This window comes from Tenrec ecaudatus, chromosome 14, assembly GCF_050624435.1.
Source record: "Tenrec ecaudatus isolate mTenEca1 chromosome 14, mTenEca1.hap1, whole genome shotgun sequence".
NCBI lineage: Eukaryota > Metazoa > Chordata > Mammalia > Afrosoricida > Tenrecidae > Tenrec > Tenrec ecaudatus.
The window spans coordinates 66053760-66065836 of record NC_134543.1 but is presented as its reverse complement, the minus strand read 5'-3'; the positions used below and the strand labels follow the sequence as shown (position 1 = coordinate 66065836).

The 12077-nt window shown below is 40.6% G+C and overlaps 1 long non-coding RNA gene across 1 annotated transcript in view; it reads left to right on the top strand.

Moving 5' to 3' along the window:
• Nucleotides 1-10421, top strand: part of LOC142426814 (uncharacterized) — a 135600-nt gene extending 125179 nt beyond the window's left edge. The window contains exon 4 of the long non-coding RNA XR_012779760.1: nt 10315-10421. This is a non-coding gene — a long non-coding RNA (uncharacterized LOC142426814). The remainder of the gene's footprint in view (nt 1-10314) is intronic.
• Nucleotides 10422-12077: the final 1656 nt, after the last annotated feature.

Here is a 12077-nt window from a genome sequence, read left to right as displayed (position 1 = left end):
GAACAAAATGAACAAAGTTGAGAATTGAATGTGAGGTGAGGAAGTAATCAAATGTTCCTTATGATCTTAAAACCTTCCCTTGAAGGCTGGAGCCCTAGTGGTGTAGTGGTTATGAGCGGGCTGCGATCTGCATGGTAGGCAGTTTGAAACCACCAGCAGCCCTGCAGGAGAAAGACAAGCTTTCTACTCCCATAAACAGTTAATCTGGGAAACCCACAGGGAAGTCACTGTGAGTCAGCACGGATCTGATGGCAGTATGTTTGGTTTGGATTTCCCTTGGCAGCACAAAAAGAGACCTTGTTAACTTGAGGGGACTGAAGATTCTAGGAATTACATTTTTAAAAAGAATAGTAGAGACTTGATATCGAGGAGAAAATCAGAGGCCAGCTGATTAAATGTAAATTGCATGTAATTGAAGTATCAACGAGACAGGTGAAAATGAAAAAGTTTATAAGAACTTGTACTGATCACTATAGAGAGGTTAGGACAAGCTTTTCTTTCCCTTTTGGCTGTTGGTGTACGGGCATTTTAGAGTCAGCCGAAACACTGAAACGTCTAAATTGTCTGAGAAATATTCGAGACAAAGGGCAATTTAGGAAAGAATGCCCACCTCTTCCACATGCAGGCTATAGCTAGATATTGGGGGTGATGAGGTTTAAATAATGGCAACGGAAGTTGAAATGCTTTCAGAATCTTGCTAACTCCAAAAAGCAAAAAACAACTGCCCTCTGGCAAATGTATTTCCTTTCTGAAATGCTGTCAAATAAATTCAGAGGGCCATGGGGGAAAAAAAGGGAATGTATTTTGTAACATGTGCTGATAGGGCCACAGTGCTCACTTCCCAGGTTGTGCGCAATGCATTTCAACGCTGTCTGACTTCCCTGCCTATACATTGTGTAGAAGAGCTGGTGGAGATACAATTTCATAATCATTGCAGGGAACTTGAGAAGGCATTGCACAAAATGAAACTGCCGATACTATATTAACAAGAAAAAAAATCTCTCCCTCAAAAAATGGAGGCATTCCATAATAACATTCGAGGAAATTTGCTTCCTTCGAGGCTCTCTGTACATTTGATCTTAGGATGACAAGAACTGCCGCCAGGTCTAGCATTTCATTTGGAGCATCAGAGCCCTAGCTAGCTTTGAATGGGCTTCTTTTTTAAGAACCGAAGTGGTAGCTCATCACATATTTCTCAGCTTCTCAAATGATTGGCATTCCTCTCCTACCTAGCAGCTGGTGGAGGCTTTTTATTATTTTATTTAACTAGCAAAGACTTCCAGAACAGAAGTGTTGTCCTGGCTGTATTTTAAAAACACACATCTTCAGGCCTTTCCTCTTTAACTTGAAGTAGTGGGAAAACCCCTCAGAGTGAAAATGACAAAATAACATTGTGGCACCTACTCACAAAAAGCATAAGGAATCTATAGATGCCCTAACGTGTCAGATCTGAAGGCAAACACTCGAATTGTCCTTCTCCACACCCAAGAGCTAAGTAGATTTAGTCAAAATCAGGACTCATTGCAATACTTATGGAATTGAGTGTTCTTGGTTACTGTTCAGGTTATTAGATAATTGAATAGGATACCCTTTGATGTGAAATTTTGTTGCTACAGAATTTTAAAAAGTGTCATAGTGTTGTCATCTCTTTTTCTTGAAAATTTCCTATGGATGTGAAAAATGAGTTTAATGGTGGACTGTATTCCTGTTAAAGGTAGAGAGGCAGTTTACTTTCTCGATTCTTCCTTGAGTTCTGCGCAGAGAGAATGTGCTGGTGATTATGTCCTGTTCTACATTTTGTGATTCCCACTGCGACTGAGTGGTTCTAACTCATAGCGACCTTAGATAGAGTTTCCAAGGTTGAAAATATTTATAGGGGAGGTTGACCTCCATTTTCTCCCACAGACAAGTAGGTGGGTTTGAACCACTGATCTTTTGGTTAGGGGTCCAGTGCTTATCCAACAGTGCCACCTGTGATTAGTCTGTTTAATTTGTACTTAGGCATCTTTTCTTCCTGTTAAATTTATGTAATACTTTGTTTTATTATCGATCCATTATTTCATCTTCAGGTATTTGGTATCAGTTGAGTAAGGGAAATGCCAAAATGAAGCAGAATTACCTTGCAAGCAACTGCTGACATGAAAACAGAGGCATGGGTTACTGAAACACAGGGATAACAGAAATCTAGGGCTAAATACAGGGCTTGTTATTTGCTAGTTATAAAAACTAAGTCTATTTCTTTGCCAAGGTCTTCCCCTAAAATAAGATTAATAATTACCTCATAGGGTTGCTTTCAGTATCCCTAAGGTACTTAGATCAAAGTTTAATCCAGAATAAATCTGTGTTAACCAGCTGGTTGATGGCGAGTTGACCCTAACTCGTGTGTGTCAGAGTAGAACTGTACTTCATAAGGTGCTATTTTCAGCAGCTGATTCTGTGGAGGGAGGCAGTCAGGGGCCTTCTTTCTAAGCTCTTCTGGGTGGATGTGAATCTCCCATTCTTCAGTTAGCAGCTGTTCATACCACCTAGGGACTCCTGCACAGTGTCTGAGTTATTGTTATTCTCCTGTAGCCTCTTCATGGTTAGGTCACAGAGTGCATCTCCAGGCCTGGCAGCAACCCTGCTGCCGTGGGAGAGGGTGGAGGTATCTCTCCAGGAGCAGCGTGTGCAATCCCCAACGCTTGGGAAGAGCTGTTTCCCCAGACTTGACACTTCATGTGAGAATACTTTTAGATGGGATATACATGTGTTTGTTCTATTGTAAAAGAGTTTTTTTAAGAAGAAAAGAAAGAAAGGGCAACACAACTGAAAATAAATTCTGGTGACTATATTAGGATATGTTTCATTTGCTTCTCTATAGCTTAAGCATTTAGAAAACAATTTCTGATTACTGAATTGTGGTAAACGGAGGGTTTCAATGAATTAATAAAGGTTTTCTGTAATGTACTGTGATAGGAGACAATGAGTAATTACATGAATTACAAAACATAAAAGTAAAACAAAATATAATGAGGAAAGACAATTTATTAGAGCTATCTCCGTGCTTCGGTGTCTGGTTGGATGTATGCACAGAGTAGCAATCAGACTGGTTTCTTGTCCGTCAGAAGTAGGCAGTAACTGGAGGATTCTTTTGATCATTTTATTCATTTTGTGTTAAAACTATAGCACTCCTAATTTATAGACATATTGTGAATGTCAAGGAAATGTCACCCAAATCATTGAAATACGGTGAAGTTCATTCGTTATATTTCAGTAGCACGTTGCCCTGGGCTCCAAGGAGAGCAAGCTGAGATGGAACTGGGGGTTTTGACTGTTTAGTTTCAGCAACTCGAAGACACAGAATAATCAGGGCAAATTTCTTGAAGGAAGAGACTCTGAGGATTGGAAGGTAACTGTGAAGTATTTTTGGCTAAGCTATTAAGTGGCAGCTTGGCATACAGCTGTACTGCAGATGCCTATTTGTTAGGTTTAATGTGGATCACTTTTTCTCCCCTTTAAATTGAAGCACAAATCCTATAATGACTCTGATGGGTCACTTGGGCATCAATTTTAGCAATTCTCTGAGGGATTCAACAGTGTTATAAAAATCGAGTTTTATATTTTTCTGTCATTGTCTGAGGAGAAATTTGATCATCCTCCAGATTTTCCCCAGACTCATACCTCAATTGTATTATTTGCTAATTTATCTTTTACTTTCTGTGCTATGATAGTATTTTAATCTCAAACTTTTATATTGTAAACTGACAAGACTACAAAATGCTTATCTTTTTGAAGAACTGCTTTGCTTTTCGATTTATGTGGACACATCTTTGGTTATTTATTGACTTAGTAACATATTCAAATTGCATTTCTGTGAATTTCATTCAGTCCCTTGGTCAGCACAGTGGGAGGGAGATACTGACGATGACCTTGTATGGGTTCCGATAAAGATGAAAGAAGGCAGTGAATGCACAAGTACTGAGCCCTGGATAGGCCCTCAATAAATTTTCCTTCTTTTCCAAACAGACTCAAGCCCACTTTGATAAGTGGATTCTAAATAATAACAACAACAACAACAACAAGCCAGTGGGAAAGAGTGGAATGGCTCCATAAGATTTCTAAGGATGGACATCTTTTTTTTTTAAAGGTCAGGGCAATTTTTATTCTGGACACTTAGAACTACAACTAGATAAGCATCAACAATATTTAGCTAACATATAAAAACAGCTTTACAAAAGCACTTACTGTAAAATTGCCATTAAATATCTTTATTTTTAGGGTTCTTTTGGCTAAATTCATTTTTGTTTGTGTCTTTTTTAAAATTAAAAGATCATTTTATTGAGCTCTTATAAATCTTATAACAATCCATACATCAATGGTGTCAAGCATATTTGTACATATATTGCCATCATTATTTTCTAAACATTTACTTTCTATTGAGCCCTTAGTATCAGCTCCTCTTTTTTCCCTCCCCCCACTATGACCCCTTGAGAAATGATAAATTATTATTGTTTTCATATCTTACACTGACTTCTGCCTCTCTTGCGCTTGGCTTCTATTTTTTGTCCCCCTGGGGGGTGGGGATGAGGGGTGGTTATGTGACAATCATTGCAATCTGTTCCCTCTTCCTCCCCTCCTTACCCCACCTTACTCCTACCCTCCTGATATTGCTACTCCTATTCCTGTTTCTGGATTTCATGTGTCATGAGCTCTTATTTCGTATTTGTACCTGTGCAGATGCTCTGGCCTAGCCCACAGCGAAAGGAAGGACTGGGGTCATGATAGTGGGGGGTGAGGAAACCTTGAGGAACCAAAGAAATATTGTGTGTTTTATCTGTGCTATATTGCATTCTGGTTGACTCATTCCTTCTTTGTGACCCTTATCTGAGAGGATGTCCCATTGTCTACAGATGCATTTAGGGTCTCTGCTCCAAACCCCCTCATTCTCAACAATAATTTTTTTGCTTGTTTTTAAAATTACTTTTCATTTGTTTGTTTTGGGTCTTCTGATGCTTGTTACCCGATCCTGTCGATACCTCATGGTCACAGAGGCTGGTATGCTTCTTCCATGTGACCTTTTTGCTTCTCTCCTAGATGGCTGCTTGTTTAACTTCAAGCCTATAAGACCCCAGATTCTATATCTTTTGATAGCCAGGCCCCATCAGTTTTCTTCACCACGTTTGCTTATGCACCCATTTGTCTTCAGCAATTGTGCTGGGGGAGTGAACATCACAGAATGCTAGGATGTCGGACAAGGTGCATTGAAGGAAGGCATGAGCAGAAGGATGGGGATCTTTAACGAGGCAGACTGCTCCATTTTCTCCACAAGAACAGGTGGTAGGTTCAAACCATCAACCTTTGGGTTAGCAGCCCAATGCTTAACCTATTGTGCCAGCAGAACTCCTTCATCCCCTCCCATTTTCTCTTAAAAGCACTTTTAATTTATCAAGTTAGCACATAACAAGTATATCTTTAGATTCAGAATGTTTTATAGGCTAGGGGTTCAAGAGATTCCTTGCCATCAAGTTAATTCTGGTGTGTAGAGGGTTTCTGAGGCCAAAAATCTTTCTGAAGCAAATGTTGTCATTAGGTGTCAGTGAGTCATATATGTAACAAACTGAAACACTGCCCGGTCCTGTGCCATTCTCACAATTGTTCTTATGTTTCAGCCCATTGTTGTGGACACTGTGTCCATCTACCTTGCCAAAGGCCTTCTTCTGTTTGGGCTGACTTTCTACTTTACGAAGCATGTATTTTTTCCCCAGGGATTGGTTTCTCCTGATCACATGTCCAAAGTACACGAGACAAAGTGTGGCCATCTTTGTCTCTAAGGAGCATTCTGGCTGCAGTTCTTCCAAGATAGATTTGTTTGTTATTTTGGCAGCCAATGGTACTTTCAGTATTCTTCTCCAACACCATAATTGAGTGCATTGCTTCTTCTTTGGTTTTCCTTATTCAGTGTTCAATTTTTACATGCATATGAAGCAATGGAAAATATGTGTCTTGGATCAGGTACACTTTAGTTCTCAATGCAACATCCTTGTTTTTTAATTTTTTAAATCATTTTATTAGCGGCCTATACAACTCCTATCACAATCCACACATACATCAATTATGTAAAGCACATCTGTACATTCGTTGCCCTCATCACTCTCAAAACACTCGCTCTCCACCCAAGCCCCCGGCATCAGGTCCTCATTTTCCCCACCCTCCCTCTTCCCCCCTCACTCATGAACCCTTGATGATTTATAAATTATTATTTTGTCATATCTTGCTCTGTCCCACGTCTCCCTTCACCCACTTTTCTGCCGTCTGTCCCCGAGGGAGGAGGTCACATGTAGATCCTTGTAATCGGTTCTCCCTTTCCAACCCACCCTTCCTCGACCCTCCCAGTATCGCCACTCACATCACTGGTCCTGAGGGGATCATCCACCCTGGATTCCCTGTGTTTCCACTTCCCATCTGTACCAGTGTACATCCTCTGGTCTAGCCAGACTTGCAAGGTAGGATTCAGATCATGACAGTGGGAGGTGGGGAGGAAGCATTTAGGAACAAGAGGAAAGTTGTATGTTTCATCATTGCTACATCGCACTCTAACTGTCTCGTCTCTTCCCCAAGACCCTTCTGTAAGGTGAGGTCTAGTGGCCTACAAATGGGCTTTGGGTCTCCACTCTGCACACCCCCTCATTCACTATGATAAGATTTTTTGTTCTGATGATGCCTGATACCGGATCCCTTTGACACCTTGTGATCGCACAGGCTGGTGTGCTTCTTCCATGTGGGCTTTGTTGTTTCTGAGCTAGATGGCCGCTTGTTTACCTTCAAGCCTTTAAGACCACAGATGCTATATCTTTTGATAGCCAGGCACCATCAGCCTTTAAAGAGTTCTTGGGCAGATGATTTAGTCAATGCAATGTGTTGTTTGCGCGCTTGATTGCTGCTTCCATGAGCTTTGATTATGGATCTAAGCAAGATAGAACTCTCAACAACTTCAATCTATCATTTTTTTTTGTGATGTTAGTTCAGTTTACTGGTTCAGTTGTGAGGATTTTGGTTTTCTTACATAAGTTGCAACCCATATTGAAGTTGCAATCCTTGATCTTCACCAGCAAGTGCTTCAAGTCTGCCTCACTCTCAGCAAGCAAGACTGTGCCATCTGCATATCACAGGTTGTTAATAAGTCTTCCTCCAATCCTGATGCCACATTCTTCTTCATATAAGTCAGCATCTCTGATTATTTTCTCAGCATACAGATTGAATAAATATGGTAAGAGAATACAGCCTTGTCGCACACCTTTCATGATTTTAGACCATGCAACATTCCCTTGTTTTGTAGGACATGCTAGCATACATCTGAAACCTCCTTTACCCCCTTCAAGCCACTGCATGTGATAATTTTCCACTGTGTCTTCACCCAATTCTAGGGTACCACTCCGCTAGAGGGCCTTTTGCATTTTCTGATATTTGGGGTGACACTCCTGTGATGGACAAAGTGTTGTCTGCAGCGCTAATATTTTCTTTCCGCTTTTGGTCCCGTTAGTCTCTGAGCCTCAGTTTCTTTATCCATCATATGGAAGTAACAAGGAACTATTGGTTTAGGAGGAAGTTTGAAGGAGCTAAAACAATGGAACCTCATAACAGTTACTTTTCAACTTTAGTGACAAGTTTCCCTAAGTTAATTATCTTCTGGAATGTATTAGCACTGGAGTTCCGATGTACAGTTTAGTTTTACCTGGTTTTCTGATCCTATAGTTGGATATGAGTTTAGAACAAATTCTTATTGTAGAAAAGAAGAAAGCAGCAGTGTAAATCCGTGGCTTCTCATATTTATGCTCTAGAGTTAGAGTTTGTTTCATGGTACAACGCTGAAAGCATTGCCACTCTCTGGATATCCCCTTTCTAGACCTTGCGCTTCAGCACTGAACGAAGGCCAGTATTTCTATCTTGATTAAATACTAATGGTAGGCACTCAGAGCAGAATCAATATAATGTTCTCAGCTCTGGACCTGGATAAATGATAATATCTCCATGTTGTATATCCCATTGCCTTATTTAGAATAACGAATTATCTTTTTGATATACGAGGTGGTACCCCCCACCCCCAAAAGTGAAAAAGCTCTGCTGTGGAGTTTTAATAGTCCTCATTTTCCCTGCTAGGTGAGCATCCAGCAACTTGCTCTGAGTTAGTGCACTCAGTGGTGTCACCTGGGAAGGCTCTCTCTGGTCACAGTGAATTTTTTTGTGGAAGCACTTTCACTCCAACCTTGTGCTTTGTGAAGGCCGGTTTAAGAGAACAATATTTAGCAGTGAAATTTTGTTTCTTTCTCAGGAAAAATGCCTCAGAAACTGTTGTGATGTTGAACACGGCTTACAAGGACACTGAAATGGGAAAAACTCAAGTGTCTAAGTGTTTTTTCTCATTTCAAAAGAGGTGAAATGTTGATTGATGGCAAACCTTATTCTGTACATCTGTCATCTTCCCCGAACGGATGAAAACAAACTCATAGTGCATTTGAAGTTTGTTTCACCAGGTCAGACTGTTTATCAAGCTTTCTATCGAGAAGTTCTTGAAAGATAACAGCGTGCAACAAAAAAGGCCTGATTTGTGGCAGAGAAGGAATGGTTTGCCACCACGACAATGCACCTGCTCATGTAGCCATCTCAGTGTGTCACTTTTTGGGCAAAAAAATAAAGCATGCCTCCCTTGCCCCATGTCCCTTACTCGCCTGACCTCACTCAGTGTGACTTCTTTTGGTTCTGCGAATGCAGAGGGACAGGAAGCACAGCGAGTTGACCACGTAGAAGAGCTGAAGAAAAAAACAAGGGAGGTGCTGACAGCCATGCAAACAGATGGGTTTGGAAAATGTTTCCAAGGATGGAATTGCAGATTTGACAAATGTATTAGGTGTAATGGAGAGTACTTTGAAGGTGATAAGGTTGTTTTGTTAAAAAGTTTAGCTTCATAGCTTTGAAAAAAATTCTGATACTTTTTGGGGGGGACCTGTTCATATTCTTGCCATACAGTTTTCTATTTTTTTATTTATGGATGTGATTGGACAGAGTGGCTAGATGTACACCAAATCTATATTTTATGCATTACTATTTTCCTTAGAAGGAGAGGAAATAGTTTAATTTTTTATTTTCCACCTGCTTCGGTTTTATTTTCTCTGGGCTGTAAGCACATTTTTAATTGTGTCATGAATTTCAGAAGTACCCATTAATTTGAGGAAATAGACCATGTTTGTGACTTTCATGAGGCTGTGAAAATTTCATCAGTTTGCTTAGACTCACCTGTAAATAAAAATTAGTGCCGAGTAATAAAATGTACAAAATGCAGATGGAGAAGAAAAGGTGAAAATTTAACTTATTGTTTGCCTATTGGCTGTCCCTGTGATTTCACCTTTATTATATCACTTTATGTCACCGTGAGAATCATGCGCCCATGTGATTTTCACGGTGTGATTGGGGTGGTATCTCTTTAAAGTACCTGGCACCAAATTTAGGTGCCTCGAAGTAGAAAAACCCTGGTGGAGCAGTAATTAAGCGCTGAGCCGCTGAATGACAGGTAAGTAGTTTGAAGCCACCAGGAACTCAGTGGAAGAAACATGTGGGAGTCGACTACCAGGAAGCCATACCTCTTTGGGAACCTCTGGGGCGTTCAGACCTACTCTGTCGTGTAGTGTTGCTATGAATCAGAATTGACTCTGTGTTTGGTAGTTTAAGGTTAAGCTCAGCTGGTAACTGAAATGTAGGTACTTTATATCCGCCAGCAAAGTTACAGCTTGGAAACCGCACGAGCAGTTTTACTCTGCCTGATAGTGTTTCTATGAGCCACGATTGACGCAATGGCGCACAACAGTAAGGTTAAGCACACACCTATTAACCAAAAGGCTTGTGGTTCGAATTCACTGGAGGCACGTTGGAAAAAAGGCCTAGTGGTCTTCCAACAGGTCCCAGCCATTAACAGTCCTGGATAGTGCAGTTCAACTTTGCAACACATGGAATGCATGCAACACCATGCGTTGAATCTACTGGGCAGCAACTATTTTTATTAAGAGAACAGCATATTTCTTGAAAAACTCATGTGTTTAGACTCATTTTAAATTTTATTTCCATCAAAGTTGTGTAAGCTTTCTACTTTATTAGATAAAAATGAAAAATAAAAGAAACTCAAATGATCAATTTGACGTGGTTGAGGACAGAATATCCTTGGAATGCTTAGGAAGTTTACAGACGGAGGTAACGTGTTTTAGTGCTCATTCTTTTGTAAATGTAACTTAAGCCAATATTGATTAATTTAATAAAAATACAACTATGTTTTCTACCTTGTGCCAGCACCTGCTTGATATTGGGGGAATGCTGTGGAGCAAATATGATCCATCCTTGAGCTTATCGCCTAGTGAGGAAGCCCAGAAACACGGTCATGATCCAGTGACGTGAGTGCTGAGGTGAGGGGACTACGAGATAAGTCTGCATGCAGCCATGGAAGTGGCCAACTCCGGGGGGTCTTTGTTTACTTTGTTGTTTAAAGGGCTCCAAGAGGTCTTCTTACAAGAAGTGACTGTTTTCAGAGATTAACAGGTGCATGCATAGAAGAGCAGTGCAAACCAGTCAATGCAAAGGCAGAGTGAAGTAGACCGCCTCTCCTTTGATCACAGTCTTTCTTATTCATTGTCCAACTCTCATGTGCCTATGAGACAATTTAAAATTCCATTGGCCTGGTCAGGTGCACGTTATCTTCAAAGTAACATCCTTGCTTTTCAATACCCCCAAAGAGGCACTGTGCATCAGATTATCCTACACAACTCGCCTTTGGATCTCTTGACTGCTGCTTCCATGAGCATTGATTGTGAGGACAAGCGAAACAAAATTCTTTGCAACTTCCACCTATCAAAATGTTACCTATTGGTCTAGTTGTAGGGATTCTAGTCTTCTTTATATTGAGTTTTAATCCACACGCTGAAGGATACAATCCTTGATCTTCATCAGCAAATGCTTCAAGTCCTCCTCACTTGGCAGCAAGCAAGGTTTTGTCATCTGCATATCTCATGTTCCTAATAAGTCTTCTTCTAATGCTGATGCCACATTCTTCTTCATATAGTCCAGCTTCTCTGATGATTTGCTCAGCATACAGATTAAATAAGTATGGCGAGAGGATATAACTTTGTTGCACATAGTTCTTGGTTTTAAACCAGGTAGTTTTCCCTTGTTCTGTTGACACAACTTCCTCTTGATCTCCATGTACAAGTTCCTCAGGTGCACAATGAAGTGTCCTTGAACTCCCATCCTTCTCAAGGTTATCCAGAGTTATGATCCACACTGTTGAATGCCTTGGAACAGTTAGTTAAACGTGGTAACATCTTTCTGGTATTTTCTGCTTTCAGCCAAGGTCCACCTGATATCGGCAATGATCTATCCCTTCTTCCACATCCTCTTCTGAATACAGGCTAAACCTCTGGAGGCTCCCTGGCAGTGCACTACTGCCGGCGTGGATCTTCAGCAACATTTTACTTTCACGTGATATCAGTGAAATTGTTGTAGAATTTGAACGTTCTGTTGGGTCACCGTTCTTTGGAATGGGTATACATATGTATCTTTTCCAGTCCGTTGGTCAAGTAGTTGTCTTCCAAATTTTCTGGTAATCCATCAGCAATATTTATTTCCAGTGATTCATCAGCTTATAAAACATTTCAACTGGTATTCCATCAATTTCTGAAGCCTTGGATTTTGCTAATTCCTTCTATGAAGCTTTTTATTTGAAGGTTATGTTAGTCTGGATACTTTAGAGAAAGAAATCTATGGAAATTCATGTATAAAAGAGAGTTTTATATAAAGGTTAAGTGCACATCAAGGAAACATCCCAACCCAGTGCTGCCCAAGCCCACAAGTCCAACATTCACCCATTAACCCATATGTCCAACACCAGTCCACACAGTCCTCCTCCATCTCACAAAACACACACTATGATGCTGACTGCATGAGGAGAGCCGAATCAGTGAAGGTGTAAGTATCTCGGCACTCAGCATCTCAGGGGTCTCCACACGGCTGCTCCAGCAACTAGGCTGCATTGGGGTAGGTCCATGTGGCTTCTCCTTGGG